Source organism: Elaeis guineensis, chromosome 3 (genome assembly GCF_000442705.2).
Source record: "Elaeis guineensis isolate ETL-2024a chromosome 3, EG11, whole genome shotgun sequence".
Taxonomy (NCBI): domain Eukaryota; kingdom Viridiplantae; phylum Streptophyta; class Magnoliopsida; order Arecales; family Arecaceae; genus Elaeis; species Elaeis guineensis.
The window spans coordinates 63133088-63143622 of NC_025995.2; the positions used below are offsets into that span (position 1 = coordinate 63133088).

Below are 10535 nucleotides of genomic sequence, written 5' to 3' on the forward strand. Positions count from 1 at the left end.
TAAAAAAAATTCCATGGCCTATCAGAAAATAATCTTTTTTTGAAATTCTCCATGCTGAACCATTTCAGCACGATATCTATATACGTGGATTAGGATAATCCAAGCAATCTCTTAGATCTATCTCTATAGATCTTCATCTTCAGGATGTAGAATGCTTCTCCTAAATCTTTCATGGAGAACTGAGACGATAGCTAAACATTTATTCCCTATAATGCAGGGATGTCATTTTCGATTAAAAGAATATCATCCATATACAAAACAAGAAATACAACTATAGAACCATTTGCCCATTTGTATATGCAAGGTTCTTCTCCGTTCCTAATGAAGCCATACATTTTGATCACCTTATCAAAGTGCATGTTCCAACTCTAAGATGCTTGCTTCAATCCATAAATGGATCTTTGAAACCTGCACACCTTTGATTTATCTGTAGATGTGAATCCTTCAGATTGAATCATATACATGTCTTCTTCTAGCTCTCTATTTAGAAAAATAATTTTGACATTCATTTATCAGATTTTATAATTTAGATGTGCCGCTATCACAAGCATGATCCAAATGGATTTGAGCATTACCATAAGAGAAAATATCTCATCATAGTCAATACCATAACGTTGACGATATCCTTTGATAACCAAATAGATTTTATAGATCTTCATCTTCTCATCTGTGTCTCTTTTTCTTTTGAAAAATCTACTTACACCCTATGGATTTTATCCCTTCAGGTGGATCAACTAATGTCTATACATCATTGATTTTCGTAGACCATTTCAGACTTCTTGGCTTCAAGCCACTTATCAGATTCAGACCTCTGCATGGCATCTATGTAGGTGATCAGATCTTTATTGTTCTCATTGAGTTCAATAGGATCACTATTTCGGACCAAGAACTATAGTATCTGTCCAGCTGATGTAGTACTCTATCGAATTTACTCAATGGTGCCTCTACAATGGGTTCAAGATTTGATTTCATCAAATTTAATTCTGTAGGTTGACTTAATTATGTCGATTCTTCTATCTATAGAACTTCATCAAGTTTAACCTTAGTGGCATTGGTTCCTTTCCCAAAGAACTTCCTTCCTAAAAAGACTACCCAAAGACTGACAAACACCTTTTGTTCAATGCAAGGTAGAAGTAATATCTCTTGGTTTCTTTTAGATATCCAATTAAAAAATATTTGTTAGACCTAGGTTCGAGCTTGTCTGTTTTTAAATATTTGACATAAGTCGGACACTCCCAAACCCTAAGATGTGAGAGTATTGGCTTACATCCAATCCATATCTCATATAGTGTTTTACTTACAGACTTACTCGAAACCCTATTTAGTATGTAACAAGCTGACTTAAGTGTGTATCCTCAAAAGAAGATCGATAGATTTGCAAAACCCATCATGGACTGAACCATGTCTAACAGGATTCGATTCTTCCTTTCTAACATCCCATTATGTTATGGTGTCTCAGGAGGGGTCCATTGAAAGAGAATCTCATTCTCTTCTAGATATGTCAAAAATTTATTGATGAGGTATTCACCTCCTCGATCAGATCGAAGAGTTTTAATACTCTTTTCAATTTGTTTTTTAACCTCATTGCAGAATCGTTTGAACATTTCAAATGATTCAAACTTATGCTTCATAAGGTAGATATATCCATACCTAGATAGGTCATCAATGAACGTAATGAAGTAGTAATACCCTCTTCTGATACTTGTATTCATGGATCCACATACATCTGTATGTATTATACTTAGAACTTTATAGGCTCGTTCATCTTTTTCAGTAAAAAGTGACTTAGTCATTTTTTCAAGAAGACAAGATTCACAGGTTGACAATGATTCATAAACATTGACTTTGAGGATTCTCTCTTGAGTCAGTCTGTTTATTCTGTTCTTGTTAATATAACCTAGCTTATAATGCCAAAGGTAGGCATCCGTGATATTATCTATTCTAGGATATTTATTCAACATGTACATTACACTAACAAGCTATGATAAAATGTAAATGCCATTACTCAATTATCCATTCATCTCAGTAATACCATTCAAAATGATATCATAAGAATCTTTCTTTATTAAAATTTTATAATGGTTCTTGGCCAGAAGGCCTACAGAAATTACATTCAATAAAAAATTAGGATAAAAATGAAAACAAGCTTGATAATTTCTAAAGCTAGAACTGAAACTGATCTTCCATCTTCAATGTTCAGAAATCTCTCGCCGTCTTCAAATCTTCTACTGACTTGAAGTTCCTGCAATGAATTACAAATATTAATAGGACTATCAGTATTTAATATCTAGATCATAGTATAAAAATAGAGAAGTTGCAAGGTGTTATCAAATAATTACTTTGATCAGCAACCGCTTGCTTCTTCTTCTTATTTGATCGGTACAGGTCAAGGGAAGCAATGTAAAGAGGACAATTCCTCTTTCAGTGATCTTATTTCTTACAGTAGAAGTATTCTGCTTGACTCTGATCAGACTTGAACTTCTTGATCTGAGTGGGCTTAGACACCCTAGCACTGTGTATCTTCTTCTTATGTTTCTTTTTTTCTTTCTTAAAGAGACGATGCCCTATCGAAGATCCTCTCACTACATTCATCATCTCCTCATGGAGCTAGTGTTCCTTCTTAAAAGTTTGCAACAACCTTAGTAAATCATAGTAGTTAATTGTAGGCTTTGTCGTTCTATAATGACTGAGAAAAGGGAGATAGGACTTGGACAGGGAGTTCAGAATCGAATCTTTTCCCAACTGCTCATGTAAAAAAAAATCGATCTTGCTCAAGCACTCGATCTGTTTGATCATGTATAATACATGATCGATGGCTGATGCCCGTTTCCTCATTCGAGCATTGAAAATGGCACAACTAGTCTTGTGCCTCTCAACATCGTCGAAAGTGTCGAAGGATTCATTCAATACTTGTAACATCTCCTCTAGCTGAGCATCCTCGAACTTGTGGCTGAACTCATCATTCATTGTCGCCTGCTTAATATAATGTACTATGGTACAATCATTGAGCCATTTTTGATAAGTATCTCGAACCATGCTACGAGCACTCGGAGTGGGCTCTTTAGGTGTCAGATCTGTCAGAACTACAAGATCCGCTAGTGCTCTAGGATGATTTTAAGTTTTTGATACCAATTATCGAAATTGGATCTCATCAGTTTATCGCTATCTAATAGTGATCGGAGCGACAATGTGGTAGTCATAACTACATAAAAGAAAAAACCAAAAGCCTAATTAGTATATGAATTATTAAAATCTAAAGACATGGACTTTAGTCTAAAAGTTCTATCACTAATTTAAATGAATTGATAGCCTCTACCTCCAATTTGAGAAATTATCTTAATTCTTTAGCAGGTACTAGAATCCATACAAACTGCACACAGGCCCGAGTTTGCTCAGCCAACCTATGTGCACCTATGGATAGATTCTTAATCAATTATTTTTTTAAATAATTTTTAGTAATTAGTTTTGCCCCAGGAATCTTTTCAACAGGCATTTGCACCTCTACTAAAAACCTAATTAGGTCCAATCATTAACATGACCATACTCAATGCATCTAACTAACGAATGATTAGGTCTGATTTTGTTCGATCAACCTGACCACCCATCAAAGAGACACAAACTGAGTTATCATATTATGAATGATAATTCCACTAGCAGTTAAGCACCAGACATTTGTACCTCCAATGATTATCAGACTAATGGATCCATTATCACCCAATCTAATAGGAGGCTATGATCTAGTTATCTCTATAACTATTTTATTTTAAAGACCTAAGAATTTAGTGGATTTAGTTAAATATTTTTAGAGAGAAAAAAAAATTAACTGATAGTCAATAATCCTCCCACTGACTTCACCAAGTCAGATCAAAATGGACTACAGACAGGTCGATCCAAAGACACCTAAATCAGTTATACTGATTAACCTAGATAGCATGGATTAGCTTGAATTAATGAGCAACCTAATCAAAAGCTGATTGACCACATTGGCCAGGTAAGTGAGATCGATGGGAGGGTCTGCCAAACCTAATCACTGGTGATGAACAATAACCTATATTATTCACCTACTTCAATTGGATCTGCTCAACAGAAAACTGAGCTGATCCATCAGGATTTTGAGTCAACTCAGTCTAAAATTGAGATGGATCAGCACACATGTCATCAACTTTTGTAAAATTTCAGATCTGAACAATTTTGCATAAATATCAATAAAATCAATCATAACTAATTTTTAGATCTCATCTAAACTTATTTGTGATTCCAAATTTTATTTTTTATGATTAAAATAATTTTTATCATGATAATTAAATGTTACTATTTTTCATACAATTTAAATTTATATCACATACAACAGATCCTAGAAGTTTTGGATCTAAGATTTTAACAAAAAGTAAATTTTCTTCCTTTCATGATTCTTCTTCATGAGATATAATGACACAGCACCCTTACATGTGATAAGAACACCCCATCGAATGGGAAGAAAGGGCCTTTAAACTCTATTTACTCCTATGACTGGATGGTCTGGTGATTAACCCAGTTAGAATATTTGGCTACTAGGATATCTAATCTAATCATATCACATATGAGACTGATAAATATCATATCTAAATATAAAAACCATTTAGATCTAATCTAAATAATAGAAAATCAGATCTGAATACATATATATTCATAATATATAGAACCTATGCTCTGATATCAATTGAAGGAAACACAGGCAGTTTCATGCATGCATTTTTTAAAATTTTCAACGGAAGAGACTAGATTAAACATTTTAATCTCTATGGATGCATAAGATCAGATCTAAAAACTACTTACAAAGGATCATATGATATGAATGACATGTATAATCTAAGTTCTAAGATACGATCAATCATATCAATCATGTAGTAGATCAAATCTACTACAAACTAGATCATCACAGGTAGATCGTATCTACAGAGATCAGATCTCTTACCAAAGCATGGGTAGCTGATCATCGCTACTGATAATTGTAGCAAAGAGGTCCTTCTGATCGCTTGCAGCTGCACAGAGCACTCGGCCCCTATAGGACGTCCACTCAAAGTTCTGGTGCTGATCGATCTCTCCGAGAGTGCTAGCTCGCGTGAAAATCTTTTTGCTGGCTGATCTAGGTTCTTCTTCGAATCACTTGGACACTTTCAAGGAGAATGTCTAGAGGTCATGAGGTGGAAGGAAGAAAAGCAAAGAAAAGACACTCTTCTCTCAATTTTTCTCTCTTTCCAAAACCCTAGAGTCGGAACCCTAGGAAACCCACAACGCTCACTCCCAAGAGGAACAAGTTTCCTCTATTTTTCATGCATAGAAGACCCACTCTTCTCTCATTTTCATGCCCCCACTCTGAGACTTCTCTCACAGTGATTCCCCTCCTCTTTTTGTCACACAAAAATAAGAGGATTTAAGGTGGGCGATGAGAGTGGATAGGATGAGATAAGGATTAGGTAGTTTAGTTTAAATTCAAACTCCATTTGAATTCAAAACTTAACCAACTTATCTTTATCCATGGTGGATGACAAAGAGAGCTTAGGCATGTGAATTCTCCATGCAAATTTTGAATTTGCATGGAGAGCAAAAGGGTGTGGGATGAGGTGGCGCAAGGGGTTTGAAATTCAAACTCATTTGAATTTGCACTCGATCCAATTAGGTTCTCATCCTAATCAAATTAGGTTAGACCTAATTAGATATCTGAATCTAATCTAATTAGGCACTGAACCAACTCAATTAAATCTTAATCCAATCAAAAATTAATTAAGCCCAAGTCCTGATCCAATTAGGAGTCAAACACCCTTAATGATTAGGTCATCTTATAACCTAATCGGATCAGACCTAATTGAATCTAATTCAATTAGACTTGATCTAAATTTTATCACTCAATCAAATTGAGCTAATCAGTAATCTAATTTCAAATTAATTTTCTTATAATTCACTAACCATTAGTAAATTATTTCATTGTAACTTTTGCATAAGATTAATTATCAATCATATTGACGATTATACCTCTGAACGATTCTCAATCACTGGTCAGCCATCTGATCAGATAGAAATTTTTTTTGAGTGTGACCTCATAGATTCAAATCTAAGCTGATAGCATAGGAATAAATTTTTATACTAATCGAATTAACCATCTAATAATGGTACTCGACGTTCGAATAGGCCGAATGATTGCAAAGTAACATTTAAGAACTCTTGGTATATGGTTACCATATAATTTATCCCTTTGACCCTCAGTACTTAGGATGATTTAGAGTTAAACTATCAACTCTTAATCAATACATCTATAATGTATCTTAACCTCATAAATTCTGTGACTCCTCATAAAGACTATCCTGGCTAAAATTTTATTGAATTGAAACACAATATAGCACTAACCTCTAAAACCAAGAGCGGTCAATCCCATCTTAACTCACACATCGATTTCATAAGTACTTGACTATGTCCAAAAATTTTTCATTACTGAATTAAAAATTTAGATAGTTTGGTACCAAAGCACAGTTAGTTACTTGCAAGTTACCGTGGTGATCTTAAATCAAAAGGATACTTATATCTATATCTTTTGTGAGCTACTCTTGATAGCAGAGTGCTCCACAGTTGGTCACGTTCAGTATAAATATACTTCTATATTTCACCTGTATGCCATACTAGTATTTTTACACTCTTTGGTTACGAGAACAATCAATCCATATGACATACAACGACCTATACTTGATGAACATTATTGTCCTAGTTAATAATGCATCATTTGATCATGAACTAGTTCAAGAACTACATGATAAATCATCTTTTATCGATTGAAAATAGTTTTAAGGACTTCATCACAATACAGGAGTTCAATAGAAAAGATGTATAATTTGTGATGATAAAGCCAAATAATTTTTATTAATAAATAATTCATATAAAATTTATAAATAACACAATCGCCAAATGATTGGCTTTAGGATATAATTTTTAATATTAACTGATTCATCTACATCAACATACAAATGATAGAGACTATTAATTAAGTGACCATGTTCAACCAATTTATTTTCAAAATAAATGATACAATGGTCCTTCTTAAAACTAATTTCATAGTCATCCTGTGGTAGGCTTGAAATAGAAATCAAATTTATACTAGTAATAGGTACACAATAACAGACGTTCTAAATAGAAACCAGACGGTAATCAAAGAGGATAGGTCCCTGCGGTCACAGCAGCAACTTTTGCTCCATTGTCTACTCGTAGGATTATCTCTCTTAGCCTCAACCTTCTATATTCCATAAGATCCTATATTGTAGTATACAAGTGTACACTAGAACTGAGTCTATTATCCAACTGGTAGTAGAAAAAATCATAAGATTAGTCTCAATCATGAGCAGGTCCGACATACCTTCTAAAGGTGTGTCCCTTAAACTTTTCAAGATCCCTATCGATATTTTCTGATCTAAGATACAATCTAGCTACTCGAAACTCAAAACATCTTTCAAGTCCCTTAGCCAATCCTTACAGTTGGAACCTGACAATTGGTTGTACTCAAAGAAGTGGGTAAATCATTTGGGGGCAGGCAATTTTTCTATAGAGAGAAGAAGTTTTTAGTTAGACTTTTGTAATTGATTTTAATTTATTTTAAAAATTTTATTTTAAAAATAAACTACCTATCACTATTTTTTCGAATCTCTACACTCCTCGAATGGAAAACAAGAACCCCTTCGTGAGTTAGGATTCCTAGCAGGTACTACAGTCCCACCGATTGGCATGCTACCTCACCTGAGAATTATTGAGAAATATGTTAACCAATAGGTGGATAACTCTTGTCCAATACTTCTTAAGTAAATTATAATGGATCTGATCTCTAGATCTTGAAACCTCATCTGACAGTTATTGATCTCAATTCTTAGTTAAGTCAGATCCAACATTGAGCATGATTGTAGCCATCATTGGGATCCTCACCTGACAATTATTGAGAGAACTCCATCTCCACCCTGCAGCATCTCATACCAATAGAGTAGTTGCTTCTCCCCTGATGTAACTGAACCACTATATTCAGTCGAAAACAGTCAACATCGGAGGGAGCACAGTACTCTCTAATGGTGGAACACCCCTCGACTTAATATTATTGAGGAGATTTTATTTTAGGTCTTTTTAATCTTAATTAGTCATAACCATTATGACTAACCATAAGGACGTGGCTTAGCTCAAATCACAAGGCAACCACATCAACATTAATTAACCAAATTGGCCAAAAAAGCATATAGTTGGTGGGGGTCACCCCGTTGCTTTTCTTAAACACTAATAAATTGATAGATCAGCGAATAAAATCAATAAAATAACTATCTCTTTTTAGATCAAATCAAATCACTTTCCTTAGACACCAATAGATCAATCAATTTTGAATAGATTAGCTTGTGTAACTCAAGCTCGAACCACTGAGCCAAATTAGATCTTTGAGTTAATCGATCCAATATGAGGCTGTTAATTGATGTGACTAATCTATAACTATTGGATTGATCTCGAGCACTCTTGACCTAATCCTAATCAACTCTTGATTGAGTTGGGTCAACCACTAATCTCGATTGAGTCCTATCACTTATTAGTCGATTACTCAAAAGCAATCAAATTACTAGATCTAGTTGAACTATGCAAGCCCAATCCTCATGTTTTATGCTTAAAATTAAGATCTTAAATTCTCAATTTCAGATCCTTAATACTCAATTTCAGATCTTTAACTCATAATTTTAGATCTTTAATTAAGTGCATTATGAACATGAAGTAGTTTAGATGTCAAAACTACTTTCATATCTAAATATTTAATCATGTATCTCATACATAACCTCATAAATTTCAAATTTATGATTAGATCCTAAATAATTTTGGATCTAAAATTTTGATTTAAAAAAAGGGTCTCATCTTATATTATCCTAGGATAACCATTCAGTATAATTTTCATTATCCCAAGACAACCTTATATCAGGATAATTTTGATTAACCCAATCAATTTAAATCTAATCTAAAATAGGTTTAATCAATTATACATCTCATGTATTATTTAGATCTAATTACATGCATCTCACGTATTTTAGATCTAACAAACTATATCTACACATATCACTTATGCATATTATTTATACATCTCATGTATAAACAAGATCTAATCATGTACATCTCATGTAATATAGATCTAAACATGATCATATCATAACATAAGCATCAGATTTTAATCTTATGCATCATAAAAATCAGATGTAAAAATTTTGATTAACACATTATCAAATAACGTTCAGTGATCATTCTAGGACAACAACTTATCTGAACGATCTTGAACTTTAACCAAAAATTTTTAGATCTATTAAATCTGATTTTTAGATCTTAATCTAATGCATATGAAATAACCTAGCTCTGATACCACTTGAAGCAATTCTAGAAAATCTCATATCCTAGTTGTGCATGCAGAAATTTAAAAACTAGTAGCGAAAAAATTTCATCCCTAGATTAAATTTTTTTTAATCAATCATTCACGCAATAAATCTAATCTATTGATGTCTTAGGATCTATCACATACAAGATCAAGATGTTGAAAATAAAAAATCAAATTTAGATCAGATAAATACCTTTTTCGTAGAGTGAGATTTCTATAGAGCCACATACGCGTCCGATCTCTACGGATATCCACATGACATCTTCGATCCAATCTGAAGCCTTTGTCTTCCCCAGGGTGCTAGTAGTTTCCTTATAAAAGATACCTTTTTGATGGCTGATTGAAGACCCTCTTCAACTCTCTAAGGCCCTCTCAGAGAACAAGGAGAAGAAGAAGAGAAAGAACAGGAGGAAGAAAACCTAGAAGAGGAGAGAATCCTTCTCTCTTCCCTTTCTTGAAACCCAATGCCCAAGGGGACTCACGCCCAAAAGCCCATGCCCCACCTCTCTTTTTTCTGTGTTAAAACAGATTTCTATTCTTTCTTACATGTCCATAATCTCCTCTTTAAATAGGCATCCAAGTAGTTGGTTAAGACTAGGTTTGAATGTCCAAAACTCAACAAACTAGGATTCCTACTTTGATTCAAAAACCGACCTGATTTAAATTCAAATCAAACCAGATTAAATCCTAATCAAAGGAGGGAAAATAGGGACGCATGAAAGGGTGTGGCGTGGCTCTTTGGATGCACAAAATTCAAGGGAGGCATTCCCCTTTTCAGCATGAATATTGTTGGCACATGGAAAGAGAATCCCAGTCCAACTAGGATTCCCTTTTGGTGCTGTATTAAATATGTTTTAAATATGTTTTAATCCTAACCAATTTAGGATTAGGTAGCACCCAAATCAAGCAAATTTTTAGTCTAATTAGAAACTCAAATTAAATCTGAATTAAATCCTAATCTAATTAGAAAATTAATTCAATTAAGTTCTAGTCAAACTAGGAATTGATCTCCTTATGTAATTGGGTTATCTCATAATTCAATTAGGCTTGATCTAATCAAATTCAAATGAAATCAAATTGAATCTAATTCAATTAGATCTAATTTATATCCTATAACTGAATCAAATTG

The 10535-nt window shown here is 33.6% G+C and overlaps 1 long non-coding RNA gene across 1 annotated transcript; it reads right to left on the minus strand.

The window, feature by feature from the left end:
* Window positions 1-2089: 2089 nt before the first annotated feature.
* LOC140856076 (uncharacterized) lies at window positions 2090-6815 on the minus strand. Its single transcript, XR_012139474.1, has 3 exons — window positions 4955-6815; window positions 2340-3202; window positions 2090-2242 (listed from the first exon to the last, which is right to left on the minus strand). It is a non-coding gene; the product is annotated as an uncharacterized lncRNA (long non-coding RNA).
* Window positions 6816-10535: the final 3720 nt, after the last annotated feature.